The sequence below is a fragment of the Zootoca vivipara genome, chromosome 15 (genome assembly GCF_965207765.1).
Source record: "Zootoca vivipara chromosome 15, rZooViv2.hap1.1, whole genome shotgun sequence".
NCBI classification, from domain to species: Eukaryota; Metazoa; Chordata; class Lepidosauria; order Squamata; family Lacertidae; genus Zootoca; species Zootoca vivipara.
Window position 1 is genome coordinate 7,980,701 of NC_142598.1, and position 16,449 is coordinate 7,997,149.

Genomic DNA, 16,449 nt, shown 5'->3' on the forward strand with positions numbered 1-16,449 from the left:
TTCGGCACATGGTTGTTGTGTCTCTTCCTTTTATCTGCCCACAGTGCCATTTCCATGCTGAAGTCAAATAACCCGGCACAGTTCAGCTAAGACAGCTGAAAAATATCACCAATGTTTTACGTTTCAAACTACTTTTATTTTCTTTTTAAAGTGGCATCGTCTGAAAGGGACTCAGGGCCAAGTCATAGCAGCACTTAACTGGCAAATCCACAGAAAGTGGATTAAAGTGCAAGGATGGCCAATCATGTGCTGATTATTCTTATTTTATCATTAAGCTGCCTTGAGTCCCTGAAAGGGAAAAAGGAAGGGCAATAATTGACTGATTGATTGATTGATTGACTGATTCATAGAATCATAGAGTTGGAAGAGACCACAAGGGCCATCCAGTCCAACCCCCTGCCAAGCAGGAAACACCATCAAAGCATTCTTGACATATGCCTGTCAAGCCTCTGCTTAAAGACCTCCAAAGAAGGAGACTCCACCACACTCCTTGGTAGCAAATTCCACTGCCGAACATCTCTTACTGTCAGGAAGTTCTTCCTAATGTTTAGGTGGAATCTTCTTTCTTGAAGTTTGAATCCATTGCTCCGTGTCCGCTTCTCTGGGGCAGCAGAAAACAACCTTTCTCCCTCCTCCATATGGCATCCTTTCATATATTTGAACATGGCTATCATATCACCCCTTAACCTTCTCTTCTCCAGGCTAAACATACCCAGCATGGCATTCAGTCCATCAATCAATTGATTGATGGACTGAATGCCATGCAAATCAGCCTTCCGCCTGCTTTTTCCAGGTCATTGCAGTGGCTTTTGGAAAGCTGTTGTATGCAGAATTCCACACATATCCTTAGTGGTGATTCTTATTAGGTGCCACCTTTTACCATATGTAGTAGAATTGTAAAGCAATAAAGGAATTCTGGGAGATGATATACAATGAATTTAAAAAATGTTCAAAATAATGTTTGTTTTAAAAAACCAGAAGCCTTTTTGTTAGGAACTGTAGGTGCAGAGATACCGAAGGAACTGAAAAAGTTTATGTATGCTACAACAGCTGCAAGAATGCTGCTTGCCCAATGTTGGAAAGATGACAGGGTCCCTACCAGAAGGGACTGGCAGACTAAACTACTGGACTATGAAAAGATGGCAAAAATGACTGAGAAAATCAGAAACCAGGAGGATCAAAACTTCAACAAAGAATGGGAGAAATTTATAATATACTTGACAGACCACTGTAAGCATTTGAACTCTTTGGCAGGTCTTAAATAACTCTTGTAATGATACACAGACTTGGGATACGATGGAGGACTGAAAGTTTATAATATGCAGTTGAAAAAGTTAACTAAAGAACCCACGCAGGGGAGGAGGGAAGTCTTGAGATTCAGAAGAATCTTGTGTAATTTTATTATTTGTGATTATGAGTGTGAATGAATTTGTAAAATCAAATTTCAAAAATTTCAAAAAAAAGAAAGAAAGAATTATTAGGTGCCAACTCCCGGGGGCCCTGGATGCCAGGGCACCCACAAAATTCCCCATGAAGGGGCCAGGCATCCACAAATTTCAGTGCCAGGGCAATGCACGCTGCATGGCACCCATGGCCCTGGGCACCCATGGTCGCAGGGCCAACCTGGCACTCCTGGCCATCACAATTGCACCTTAAAGTAATCACCCGGAAGAGATTTTCAGTGTGGTGGTAGCATGAAGTGGTGGTAGCATGAAGCCACCATAGGCCTGCTGTGACAAACCCGTTAAGTGCATTGCGGAGAAAAATGCTAGGATTTGCGTGGAATTAGACACCACAGTTGCTCCTGTTAAAGTGTCCAGGGAGCAAATAATGCCTTATTGCATGTGTGTGTGTGTTTTGAGGGGCCTTAAAGAGTACCAGCAGCCTTAAAGTGTCTGGGGTGCACCCCTTTCTTAAAAGAATTTCCCTGGACCCATGGGCATAGCCAGGGGGGCAGGGGGGACGCTGCCTCCTAAATCAATAAAAATCAATACAAATCTGAGGTTCTGCCCCCCCCAACAAAAGCCTGCCCCCCCCAATAAAAAATCCTGGCTACGTCCATGCCTGGAGCCCAGAGTATTGGGAAACTATAGCCAATTCACAAATGTCACTTTGGGGGCAAGTTGCTCAAGAAGGTAGTGGAAGATTAACTTCAAAGTTACTTCAAGGATCTGGACCCCTTTCGATTCAGTTTCAAGCTCCGTTTCGGCACTGAAACGACCTTGGTCACCCTGGGGTAGATGGGCCACTGAAGCTGAGTGACTGGATTCCTTTTGTGCTTCTTGACCCCACAAATATCATGAGCTTAACTGGGGGGTGGGGGGCGGAGAGAGAGAAAGAGACGGCTCTGCTGGGTTCTGCACACTCTGTTAGAAAGATGACTTTTGTTTGCAAAACGAGGACAAACCTTGATTAGAACAGGAGATTACTCGTGTCCTCCTTCACCAAGCACACAGGAGTGGTGTGACAAACAGATACCGGTAGTTCGGATGTTGCTTTTGTAACCTGGACAACAGAAAATTCCAGAGAAAGGAAGATACAGAGGTACCTCTACTTACGAATAACTCTACTTACGAATGTTTCTACTTACGAACGGAGCTCCGGCCGCCATCTTGGATGCGGTTTAGATAGGATTTTTTCTACTTACGAATTTTTAGATAGGGTTGCTTCGACTTACAATTTTTTTCTCCCAATGCATTCCTATGGGATTCGGCTTACAATTTTTTTCGACTTACGAATGTGTGTTCGGAACGCATTAAATTCGTAAGTAGAGGTACCACTGTATTGGGTTTGAAATCTATCAGGAAAGATAAAAGGGAATGATAATTATTCCCAAGTTGGTCTTCTTCTTACTTCAATTCTGGAAAAGGGAGAATGATTCTCTGAGTCCCCCAAACCAGCACGCTTACATGACCAAATCCCTAGATACATAAACAGGGGACTATGGTGTATCCCCTAATAATACTTTTATGGATGCTGGGTGACTTATCTGTTGTTCAGGAGGTAAAGGTAAAGGGACCCCTGACCATTAGGTCTAGTTGTCACCAACTCTGGGGTTGGGCCGCTCATCTCACTTTATTGGCCGAGGGAGCCAGCGTCATGTGGCCAGCATGACTAAGCCGCTTCTGGCGAACCAGAGTAGCACATGGAAACGCCATTTACCTTCCCGCCGGAGCGGTACCTATTTATCTACTTGCACTATGACGTGCCTTCGAACTGCCAGGTTGGCAGGAGCAGGGACCGAGCAACGGGAGCTCACCCCGGCGCGGGGATTTGAACTGCCAACCTTGTGGTCGGCAAGCCCTAGGCTCTGTGGTTTAACCCACAGCGCCACCAGGAGATGGCTGGCTAATTATTGGGTGCATCTTCAAACAGAGCTAATTATAGGAGCTGTTCTCCTGATAACTGAGGATCCCTTTTCAGCCTTTGGAATGAGATACCCGTTTAGAGCTTGGGATGTGTCAGATGCTGCCTGCTGTGGGGAGAGAGCTGTTTCCTTCCAAATTGCTCTGCTCTGCTCTGCTTGCTTATAAATAAAGCAAACACTACAAGGACACCATGTAGCCCTATCCCTGGAACTTGTCACTGCTCAGAAGTACATGTATTCAAGACTGTACAAATAACCAAGAACAAAATATGTGCATCTAACCTTGTATCATTTGCGACACACTGAAAGAGGCTTGTTTTTATGCATAAAAGAGAGCTCATCCTTAATGGATTGCCAATTTCTTCTTGTTGTTGGCATCCTGTCTAGGGAGACATTTGGCTGGGAAAATGTATGGTTTAGGCATACATGCACAGTGCAAGGCTTATCCTGAGGCACACTAAGATTTGGGACATCATTACGGGTAGTGAAGTGATAACAGCAAGAACCTTTATTGAACTACATAACTGGAAAACAGGGGCAAAGCAACTGCTTATATTAATTCCTGAACGCCTGGGCCACTCCCACTCCTAACATGATTGGCTGTCTAAACTTCCAAGCTGTGAATCACAGCTCAGAGTTCAATGGCCAATGGCAGAGGCCGAAATCCTGAAATGTTCTGTGACTGGACATCATGTATTGAATCAGAACACAGGCGCTCAGAATCCTTAGTCCAGACTCAAGCTCAGGCAAAACACAAACCACTGAATACATAACCGGTAGCAAGAGGGGAAGAAGCAGGAAGATCTGATTCCAAAGGGGCATAGCCCTCTAGGTAGGTAGATCTCCCTGTGGGAGATTGTAATGAGAGGGAGAGATTGTTGATGCGCACAGGCTCACACACACAGGCAATGTTCAGAAAGGTAAATGTGCATCCAGGAAGTGAGGGTACATACGGGCAAATTATGCTGTTGTGCCACAATTTACGCCCATTGGTACAAATGGCCCATTTACAGGCAGGGGAAATGAGAGAATGAGTGTGTGCCTCCAAGCCACACACAGAGAGGTTTTCATACGCGCTAGGGGAGCTGCTCAGATAAATACAAATAATGTTTCACGGTGCCTGGTTGGGTTACACACTGCTCTCACAGTGAGTTTCATGCTGTTTGTGGGTATTCAATGAGCACCTGACTCTGCATGGGGAGGGAAGTATTTGTGCCCATGATCCCATGGGTGTGCTCCCAGTAAAAAGTGCTGCAGCTCCATCACCAAGGACTTGTCGCATCAGCATCTCTCTCTCTCTCTCGGTGACCCTGAGCTAATGCCCATTTGTAAAGCGAATGGGTTGCCTAATCCTATGGACTTGCACAGAGCTTAGCCTGGCTGCACAAGTACATTCACCCAGGTTAACTCACCCCCCATTAACCTCTCACTGGACATCATCTGGGAGAGGCCAGCTCTGCTCAGAAGCCGCAGCCTGGCTCTCAGGGGCCTCCTGAGGGTACCTAGTTAATATTGCAAACCGCACGAACGTCACAAAGTGCCCCTTCGGGAGAAGGGAGGCGGGCTTGCGTTTCCCAGCAGCAGCTCCAAAGGTCACTATGTAGGAGGGTGGCAAGGCAGCCAATGAAGACAGCTGCCATTTTCTGCCTGCTGCCTCTCGTCAGGCCTCCAAACTAGTAGAAAAATTAAGATGCTGCAGGTTGACAGAGCTGTGTTTGGGGGCTCCAGGGCCTTCCAAGCCAGCAAACCAACAAACAGGTTTGGCTCAACCATATAGGCAGGCTCAGCATCCATTCAGGGTGGCCTTGTTCCAGTACTCTGCATTGCCTTGCATGACCAAGGGGTGTACTCCCAGTTCAAGTTAGGATGCCTTCAGGACCGGATTTCGGTTTGATGAGGCCCTAACCTACTGAAGGTAATGGGGCCCTTTATATGTCCAGCTGTCCTTTGTCAACAACAAATTGTGGCTGTTTTTTGTGTTGAATATATGCTATATCAGGGGTTTCCAGACTACGGCCCGCGGACCAGATGCGGCCCAACTGGCCTCCCAATCCGGCCCACGACGACCCCCGCCTCCCGCTGCCGCCGCCCGCTCTTACGGCGCGCTGCGCGGTGGCGCACTTCCAGATCTGAAAAAAGCGCCGAAAATCGTTTCTGCGCATGCGTATGGGCCTCTCCCGACCCAGAAGAGGTCATTTCCGGTGCACTTCCAGGTCGGGGGAGGTGCACTTCCGGGTCAGGGGAGGCCCATACGCATGCGCACAAACAATTTTCAGCAATTTTTCCGACCTGGAAGCGTGCCACCGCGCCAGTAAGTGTGTGTGCGCATGCGCACGGGTGCGCACTCCCCCGCCCTCCGGCCCAAAGGCGGGTAAGTCTGGGGACCCCTGTGCTATATGGTCCTTTATGGACCTAATAGGTATCTAAAGCCATTTGCACATGTTGCCACGCAACCAGTCCATGCAGAATGGAGGCACCCTATATATAGAAATGAGCAAACCAGTGATATTTTAGGGAGCAGGCTAGCAGGCGGGGCCCACGACTTACATCATAGGAGCCTACACCTCTGCATCTCTATCATAATTATTTTTATAAACCCTTTGTCAATCCATAGCTCAAATTTTTACTACAAGTTTTCTGTCAATACTACAATGTATGTAGTTGTTTACAATAGCTTTTCAAATAAATTTTAAACATTTCCCTTTCTTTATTAAAGACCTCCTCTTCCTGGTTTCTAATTCTTCCTGTAAGTTTTGCCATCTCAGCATAGTTCATCAATTTTGTTTGTTTGTTTGTTTGTTTGTTTGTTTACCCCCCTTTCCCCTATGGAGTTCAAGGCAGCATACATGTTCTCTAGCCATCCATTTTATCTTCAAAACACTCCTCTGAGGGAGGCTAATGGTGACAGATACAGTGGTACCTCGGTTTACGAACTTAATCTGTTCCTGAAGTCCGTTCTTAAACCAATTCCATTCTTAAACCGAGGCGCCCTTTCCCTAATGAGCCCTCCCCTCTCGCCACCGGTGCCCTTCCACCATTCAGCTTCCGTTCGTAGACTGAGGTAAAGTTCGCAAACTGGAACACTACTTCCGGTTTTGCAGAGGTTGTAAACCGAATACAGTGGTACCTCGGTTTATGAAGACAATTGGTTCCGGAAGTCTGTTCATAAACTGAAGCGTTCATAAACTGAAGCGAACTTTCCCATTGAAAGTAATGGAAAGTGAATTAATCCGTTCCAGATGGGTCTGCGGCGTTCGTAAACCGAAAATTCATAAACCGAGGTGTTCATAAACCGAGGTTCCACTGTAGTTTGTAAACAGGACTGTTTGTAAACCGAGGTACCACTGTAATGAGTTTGCTCTTTGGCTGAGTGGAAGTTTAAACCTGGTATTCTCCAGATATTAAAGGTAAAGGGACCCCTGACCATTAGGTCCAGTCGTGACCGACTCTGGGGTTGCGCGCTCATCTCGCATTATTGGCCGAGGGAGCCGGTGTATAGCTTCCAGGTCATGTGGCCAGCATGACAAAGCCGCTTCTGGCAAACCAGAGCAGCACATGGAAACGCTGTTTACCTTCCCACTGTAGCGGTTCCTATTTATCTACTTGCATATTGACGTGCTTTCGAACTGCTAGGTTGGCAGGAGCTGGGACCGAGCAACGGGAGCTCACCCCGTCGCAGGGATTCGAACTGCCAACCTTCTGATTGGCAAGCCCTAGGCTCAGTGGTTTAACCACAGCGCCACCTGGGTCCCTACAATTTTGTTATTGTTGTTATTGTACAATTTTGTTATTGTTTGATATTGTTGGCCTACAATTCCTATCACCCCAACTAATAGGCACATGGTGCTGTTGGAAGCTGGATTCTAGCCATCTCTGGAGGGCACCACGTTGCCTACCCCTGCTCTGGCTGGTTCGCCATACTGCCTCTCTTAAGAATCTCATCATCAACATTGCACAATACAGCTCTACGAATTCGGATTTAACTTTTACAGTCTACCTGATTGTCCAGCGTGCAAAGAAAACGGGGAGCACATGCACACTGCCAAACTACGCCACGCATGCTTCCCTGATAACATTTTTTTAAAAAACCACCAATGGCTGGCACAACATCATTGCATCACAGGGCCTCCTCTGAAATGGGGTCCCTTATCTCCGAAATGCCCTCCCAAGGGATATTCGTACGGCGCCTCCCTCTCTCCCCCCCCCGCCCCCACGCTCTGTCGGCCTTAGAAAAAGCCTTAAATACTTATTCTTCCTGGTTTACATTAGGGTGATTTAATGCTTGTGATATTTAATGGCTGTTTTATGCACTGCTATTTTAATGTTAGGTTGTTGTTTTTTTAAAAAAAAACATCCCATTTTAAATTTTAGGCTTTTAACGCCGACTTGTATCGATCTGTTGCAACCTGGCTTGGGAGAACATACACCTTCAGAGGCAGGCTAGAAATCCATTAAAATGGTGCTACCGGTAGCTGTGAAGGCTATTTCTGTGTCATCCCTCTTCTTGGCAACCCCACTCCATACACTTCACTGCCTGCTACCTGCAGGGAGCTGGAGGTGTGGACACACCTTCCCACATGTAGAGACACAAGGAGACGGGTCAGTGACACCCGGTCATCTGCCCTGCATTCGACTTCAAAGCAGCTTAGCATTTCTTGATAAAACCAGTGCTTTTTTCTGGGGGGGGGACGCAGGGGTACACATGCCCCTAAACATTTTGTGAATCTTTGTACTTTTGTCCATTTACTGTATTGATTTCCCCCGATTTGAACTACGAAATGGTGATTTTTCTGGAGTCAAAATGAGAGTACCCCTAAACATTTTTTGGGGGGGGGGGAAGCACTGGATAAAATCATACCTAGATACAAACGAAACTCTGCCGTTGCTACATCCATTCACAGAATTGGAAGGGATCCTGAGCAGTGCTTTTTCTGGGGGGGGGGATGCAGGGCATAGCTGCCAAGTTTTCCCTTTTCTCGCGAGGAAGCCTATTCAGCATAAGGGAAAATCCCTTTAAAAAAGGGATAACTTGGCAGCTATGATGCAGGGGTACACATACCCCTAAACATTTTGTGAATTTAATGGGAGGAAAAACTAAAAAAAAAATAAGTTTTTTAGTTTCTTCTCTAGCATGGTGAATCGTCAGTTGCGTTGCTATCCCCGATGGCGCCCTTTTGTCCATTTACTGTATTTATTTCCCCCGATTTGAACTATAAATGGTGATTTATCTGGAGTAAAAATGAGAGTACCCCTAAATATTTTAATTTTTTTTTGGAAAAAAAGCACTGTTCCAGAGGCTCGTCTGTTCTGACCCTCTGCAATGAAGGAACATGCAGCTGGCCCATGCAGGGATCAACCCTGCAAGCATATTAACATGGTTCCCAGATGATAAAATACCCTTAAAGATACAACACAGACCAAATGAATTCAGCAATAACGCACCTGCACAGGTAAACCTTGGAAAGAAGGTGCAAGTCCAACTCTCTCGGGACACCTTAGGAAGTCAGTCGCAGTCTTCCGCGGTCTCCGCAGCCCTGCTCCATGTGTTGGCAGGAGACAGAACCTTGGCCAGGATTTCACCCCCCCCCCCTAAAGAGTTTATAAGTGATAAGGCAGCCTCTGGTATGACATACCCAGGCTGTAAAGGTCTTTAAGGCTAACCACCGGAGCTTTGAACTAGGCCCGGATGCTAAGAAGCACTGAGTGGCGGCACGTTCCTTACATACTCGCAAGCAAAAGGAAGTGGGCAGCCGCGACGTGCGCTAGCTACAGCTTCAAAGCAGTCTTTTAAGGACACATCGCATACAGCACATTGTAATTGTCAATCACACTTCAGTACGTAAAAAATAAGGGGGGGGAGCTGACTGTAACGCCAATATGAAAAGATAAAGGTAAAGGACCCCTGGACGGTTAAGTCCAGTCAAAGGCGACTCTGGGGTTGCGGCGCTCATCAGGCTGAGGGAGCCGGTGTTTGTCCACAGACAGCTTTCCTAGTCATCTAGTCATCTAGCGAGCATGACTAAACTGCTTCTGGCACAATGGGACACTGTGATGGAAACCAGAGCGCAAGGAATCGCCATTTGCCTTCCCGCCACAGCGGTACCTATTTATCTACTCGCACTGGCGTGCTTTCGGACTGCAAGGTTGGCAGGAGCTGGGACAGAGCAACGGGAGCTCGCTCCGTCGCAGGGATTCGAACCACCGACCTTCCGATCAGCAAGCCCAAGAGGCTGAATGGTTTAGACCTCAGCACCACCCGCATACAATATGCGTCACCTCTGGCAACCAATGCGCCCCTTTGGTTTCAGATAGCACATGGGTAGATTAATCTAAAAAGCCTGGGACACAAATTTCTGCAGCCCTCCAGCAGCTATGGTGGCTCATTTTGCAGATGTTATGTACCGTATTTAGCATTAACTTGGGAAGTGTATACTCGATTCTGACCGCACTAAGCCTCCTAGAGCAAAATATACACCGGAACAGGCCTTTTTTGCAGTGGCTCCCCATTTGTGGAATGCACTCCTCATGAAGGTTCACCTGGCACCTTCACTACAGATCTTTAGACGCCCAGTGAGAACATTCCTCTTCTCCCAGGCCTTGGGCTAATTACACAATCCGTGGCCTTTTAAACTGAGGGGGATTATTGTTTCATTCGTTTTTATGTTATGTGTTTCTGTGTTTTTATACTGTAAACCTCCTGTGATCTTTGGATGAGAGGCGTTATATGCATTTTAATCATCATCACCAGTGCTTTTTTTTCCTTGGGGGGGGGGGACGATGGGTTATGCATTTTGTGAATCTAACGGGAGAAGAAACTTAAAATTTAAATTTTTATTAGTTTCTTCTTTAGCACAGGGAATCATCAGTTCCGTTGCTACCCTCGATGGCGGCCTTTTGTCCATTTACTGTGTTTATTTTTCCCAATTTGAACTATAAAACAGTTATTTTCTCAAGTCAAAATGAGAGGACTCCTAAACATTATTTTTATTTAAAAAGCACTGATAATAATATAATAATTTCATCCAGACTGACCACCCACGTTCATAACAATACCAATTAGGTTAAACCAAACGACCTGTGCTGAGCCAAGCCAGAATGACCTTCCTCATGGGCAATCCCTGACCTCCAGACCTTACAAATGTCCCTATTTTCCAGGGATGTCTCTGATTTAGAGAAGCCATCCCAATTTCTGATTTGATCCCGGAACATCCCTATTTTCATTGGAGAAATTTTGGATGGTGTGGAGTTATCTGACCCCCGAGCCGTCCGCAGGCAATCCTGTATTGGGAAGTGTTGGGAAAAAAATATGTTTAATGTATTATTGTTTTTATATATGTTGGAAGCTGCCCATAATTGCTGGGGCAAGCCAGTAAGATGTGTGGGGTATAAACAGTAAAATTATCATTATGGTGCTGGAGGAGACTCTTGAGAGTCCCATGGACTGCAAGAAGATCAAATCTATCCATTCTTAAGGAAATCAGCCATGAGTGCTCACTGGAAGGACAGATCCTGAAGCTGAGGCTCCAATACTTTGGCCACCTCATGAGAAGAGAAGAATCCTTGGAAAAGACCCTGATGTTGGGAAAGATTGAGGGCACTAGGAGAAGGGGACGACAGAGGACGAGATGGTTGGACAGTGTTCTCGAAGCTACGAACATGAGTTTGACCAAACTGCGGGAGGCAGTGCAAGACAGGAGTGCCTGGTGTGCTGTGGTCCATGGGGTCACGAAGAGTCGGACACGACTAAACAACAACAACATCATTATGTAACATAGCTGCCAAGTTATCCCTTTTTTAAAGGGATTTTCCCTTATGCTGAATCGGCTTCCTCGCGAGAAAAGGGAAAACTTGGCAGCTATGTTATGGAATGAAAGGTCCTTATTTTCATCGGAGAAATGTTGGAGGGTATGCACCTCAGCTGGTAACACAGAGCAGTCATTCAGAAACCGTGAGCTATGGCACATTAGTGTGCTGTGGGAGGCTGTGCCAGTGTACCACAAGAAATGCGCTAATTAAAGGCTCCTGTGAACCTGAGGTGCCCCACCCCCAGAGGAGGCTCAGAGGCAGCCATGCTCTGCCCTAGAGACACCTCTTTCCAATCAGCTTCTACCAGAAAGCATTCAGTCAGTACTAAGGTGCATCAAAACTACCCCTTCCCAGCACAAGCTGCGTTAATAACATACAATGCCATATTATTGTTATTAGCAGTATTAAATTAAATCTGCATGGCAGCCCATTGAAAGATACTCTAGGTGCTAAAGTAGCAGCATCACGAGGCACAATGCAGAAATGCAGTGATCAGAGCAACAACCAAAAAAACCCCAGGTTTTTTTTTAAAGCCCATTCTAGCTGAGACAGAATAGACAGATGCCTGCTTTGGGCTTGCCTATTTCCAAATAGAGGGACGCGGGCGGCGTTGTGGGTTAAACCACAGAGCCTAGGGCTTGCCGATCAGAAGGTCGGCAGTTTGAATCCCCGCGACGGGGTGAGCTCCCGTTGCTCGGTCCCAGCTCCTGCCAACCTAGCAGTTCGAAAGCACGTCAAAGTGCAAGTAGATAAATAGGGGCCGCTCCGGCGGGAAAGTGAACGGCGTTTCCGTGTGCTGCTCTGGTTCGCCAGAAGGGGCTTTGTCATGCTGGCCACATGACCTGGAAGCTATACGCCGGCTCCCTCGGCCAATAATGCGAGATGAGCGTGCAACCCCAGAGTCGGTCATGACTGGACCTAATGGTCAGGGCTCCCTTTACCTTTATCTCCAAAAAGAAGCCTCACTCAGAACACTGACTCATGCAGAAGCACAGCAGTGGGCTCCTCTGAAGCTAATTCACACTCTGTTAATAAGTCTTTTTGGGTGCAAAAGTGAAGTGACCCCCAGCTTTGATTCAGAAAAAAAAGTGCCCCAGCTTCCAAGTTTGGGAAACACTGTTGGCATATAGCCAGCTTTCTTTTTGATGGACAAATAAATGATTAATTAGATGGGAATAGATGATTTAATAATATAGGGTTGCTTATTAATTCCTTTTTGCGGAGTCCTGCGGGTCAGCACTTTGCTGAGAGCCTTCCAATGAGAAAACGAGCTAACTGTTGTTTGCTAGGACAAAGGGGACTAATGGTTGGATCCTGTTCCTGGCTGGGATCCAGTAAGTCTGATGTCAGAAGTCCAGAGACTTACCACTCATATGTATAGATGCTGGAGAAGGGGGGGGCGGGGTCCATGACTGAGGGAGGTGGGCCAGACTGAAGGGGGCCTGTGACATACCTGAGAAGCAGTAGAGGGTGACGGATGCAAGTGAGGTGCAATGCTGCGTGCCAAGAGGCCTCCTGGCCTAGCATAATTATTTTTCCACTTGGTAGCTGGATGTTGGGATTTTGGCATGCCCCACCAACCAGGGGTAAGCCCATCCTGGTTATATCTCCCTCACACACACCCCAACTAAGTGCTGGCCAAGTGCAGAAGCGACCCAAACCATCCTCTAAGCTGGACAGACACCATTTTTAGAGGTCCTAAATTGACGAGCAACCTACAATCTGAGAGGAGCACCTCCAGATTTCTTGCAAAACCATGGAACAGAAATGATGGACAACTGGGCTGGAACTGGGACATCCCCCAGATAAATTTATCTAGCCCCTGGTGGCCCTACAAACTTGTCATCAAGGCATGCTCGTCATTTCATGGGTAATAATATTAAGAAAGCCTATATATTTTCTAAGCATTTTTGGATGGCACGGGTAAACCGCCATGCCTGATCATACATGCTCTGAAAGCATCAATCCTTCCTTGCTATGTGGTACCCAGTTTATTATGGAGTCTGATCATCTGTGAGAACGGTTTGTGCGGCTAAAAAAATACTTCCAGACCTCAGAGCACTGACTGCGGGGGAGGGGGGGATGGATCCTGAGACTAAATTGGACACCTGAACTGCAAAGGATGCTGAGTCACAACTCCTGCATTGTTGTAATAAAGTATTACAACAAATGTTCAAAAAGGACCCAATATATATGAATCCCATGAAGTGCGAAGTCCATAAGTAGATGCAAGCAGACCAAGGTTTTCCGGAATAAAAACAACCTCTTTTTATTGGGTCCTTTTTGAGCATTTGTTGTAATACTTTATTTGGATTTACATGACAGAGCGGTCGAGTGCCGATGCTATTTACTACATTGTTTACCCCTATGTGGAGATAAATTAGACATTGTATGTAATTTTCTCAGCGGGTTGCGTTTTTTTTGTGGTTTATGCTCGAACTGTACGTGACCTAGGTTTGTTTGGTGGTGGTCACAGAGCTGTCAAGCATGTATATGTCCCTGTTTAATGCTTCGGATGACATCATCTCCAAATCGTGCTAGCATTCCCAGAGAAGGCAACGGTGCTAGGAGAGTGAGGGGGCCACCACCCAGAAGTACTGTCATCCCCCCTCCCTCAGGAGCACACAGGACACAAAGATGCACAAGGATGCTTGGCAGGATTTAATAAATAACAGCAACAGCAACAACAGCAACAGCAACTATTATTATTATTTTTGGCAGGTGAGCCCTTTGCCATCTTGGGGGACCAGCAAATGCTGAACCACACCACCACTGAAGCAAGCCCTGAATATCTACATCCTGTCAAAAGAGGTTCTGAGGGACTGTTGTTTTACTGCAACAGCCACCTTGCCTCCTGGGCTGATCCTACCAGCTCATCTGGACTAGCAGCAACGAGAACTGAGATTTCCCTCCCTCCCTGCCCGCCAGCTCTCTCACCCACTGCTACTCTCGCATCACATGATGTAAAAAGGAAGCGTTACTATCTTGAAAAATTCAGAGAGCGCAGATAAAGCGCTAGGAAGAAATTAACACGACTAAGGGACATTTGTATATTTGGGCTGGAAACAGAAATCTCACTAATTGCCTCTTCAAAGCGCAGCCAAGTAAATCCGAGGCCAGCCTGAGGCTATATAGCTGCTCCCAAACATGCATCATAAGAACGTAATATATCACAAGGTCACAGACCTTTATATATTGTGTATTAATCTGGATCAAACACACACACATCTTGGTGCTAATATAGTCAGTTCAGATTCTGCTCTTCTTCCACAATCAAATCCTGAGGTTAGAAAAGTGACCCCGTGCTTTTTTGCTACATTTTTTATTTAACATGCACAATTGTGCCAGAAACATGATGGTTAAAAGATTTAAATGGGAAATTCATCCCCTTTAAGTCATCCTCAGTATGCGCCCTGGAAATGCCTGCAAATCTGGGTACAACAAAGACCTTTTCTTAATCAGTCACATTGGGACAGTGTCCTATAGGCTGTTGTGATTTCTTTCAGATTTCCCCTTCAGCACGGCAGCTTTTCGTGGGAACCTACTGCCATCATGCAAAGTACGACCCATAGAAGTACAGTACAGGTGAAAGGTTTGGTGCCCCTGAGGTTTAAATGCGCACAAGCGCTCCGAGCCACAGTTACCTGCACATGCAAACATCTTGTAGGGCCTTCCCTTTGCCCCACACTGCATACCTGAGTTTGTTATTTCCTTTGCCTCCGCAAAACAGTATTCTGTAGGCCTGGCAAGCAAGGGGAGGGGGGCTGTGTTCCTCTAGATTAAAAAGGTAAAGGTAAAGGGACCCCTGACCATTAGGTCCAGTCGTGAATGACTCTGGGGTTGCGGCGCTCATCTCGCATTATTGGCCGAGGGAGCCGGCGTATAGCTTCCAGGTCATGTGGCCAGCATGACAAAGCCGCTTCTGGCGAAACCAGAGCAATGCACGGAGACGCTGTTTACCTTCCCACCATTTATCTACAGTGGTACCTCGGTTTATGAACACAATTGGTTCCGGAAGTCTGTTCATAAACTGAAGCGTTCTTAAACTGAAGTGAACTTTCCCATTGAAAGTAATGGAAAGTGGATTAATCTGTTCCAAACGGTCCGCGGAGTACTTAAACTGAAGCGTTCATAAACTGAAGCGAACTTTCCCATTGAAAGTAATGGAAAGTGGATTAATCCGTTCCAGATGGGTCCGCAGAGTACTCAACCTGAAGCGTACTTAACCCGAAGCATGGGTGTAATTGGTTCCGGAAGTCTGTTCATAAACTGAAGCGTTCATAAACTGAAGCGAACTTTCCATTGAAAGTAATGGAAAGTGAATTTATCCGTTCCAGATGGGTCCGCGGCGTTCGTAAACCGAAAATTCGTAAACCGAGGTGTTCATAAACCGAGGTTCCACTGTACTTGTGCATGACATGTTTTCGAACTGCTAGGTTGGCAGGAGCTGGGACCGAGCAACGGGAGCTCACCCCATTGGGGGGATTTGAACCGCTGACCCTCTGATCAGCAAGCCCCAGGCTCTGTGGTTTAGACCACAGTGCCACCTCTAGATTAGGGTTTCCCAAACTTGGGTCTCCAGCTGTTTTTACACTACAACTCCCATCTTCCCTAGTTAGCAGGACCGGTGGTCAGGGATGATGGGAATTGTAGTCTAAAAACAGCTGGAGATCCATGTTTGGGAAACCCTGGTGATGGAAAGCACGAGTTTGAAAGTTTCAGCAGATGCAGCTTTACTGCTCCTTACTTAATCAAGCAAGCACCACCTGCCAAAATCCCCTCTTCTGGAGAACTGTGTAAAAAGCAGCCAAATTGGTGCCAGTCCGAGAAACCACTTTGGGCAATTTCCAGATTTCTTAAATGTCAGAAGGCACATTCTGTTCCAATCCAAGAAGAAAATAATAATAATCTTGGTATTGTGCTTTTATGAGTCTTGCCTTGCTTTGAGTCAAAGCATTTCCCCTTGCCCAGCACTATGCCACCCTCTCCAAGCCTGCAGGCCAACACCGGCGCTGTAGGCCCATTCCTTCATTGCGGGGGTTGGAATAATTGACCCTAGGCATCCCTTTCATGTATACAATCCTACCTACTTACTTACCTACCTACCTTCCGCAGCTACTCTGCTTTTACCCCTCTGCTCTTTTCACTTACCTTTGCAGCAGCCAGTGCCCAAAATGTGAGCTGCCTCTCTTCCAGGTGAGACCTCCAGCTGCGGCTGTGGGGTGAAGCTTGTGCCAGGGGAGGGGAGGGTGCCCTCCAAGCGCCCCTCTGCCCCG

General features: G+C 46.6%; 1 protein-coding gene across 1 annotated transcript in view; it reads right to left on the reverse strand.

Moving 5' to 3' along the window:
* Positions 1-16,449, reverse strand: part of PALM3 (paralemmin 3) — a 38,066-nt gene extending 21,617 nt beyond the window's left edge. Inside the window, 1 exon segment of the mRNA XM_035141139.3 lies at positions 16,325-16,449. The gene's annotated coding sequence lies outside the window, so the exon portion shown is untranslated.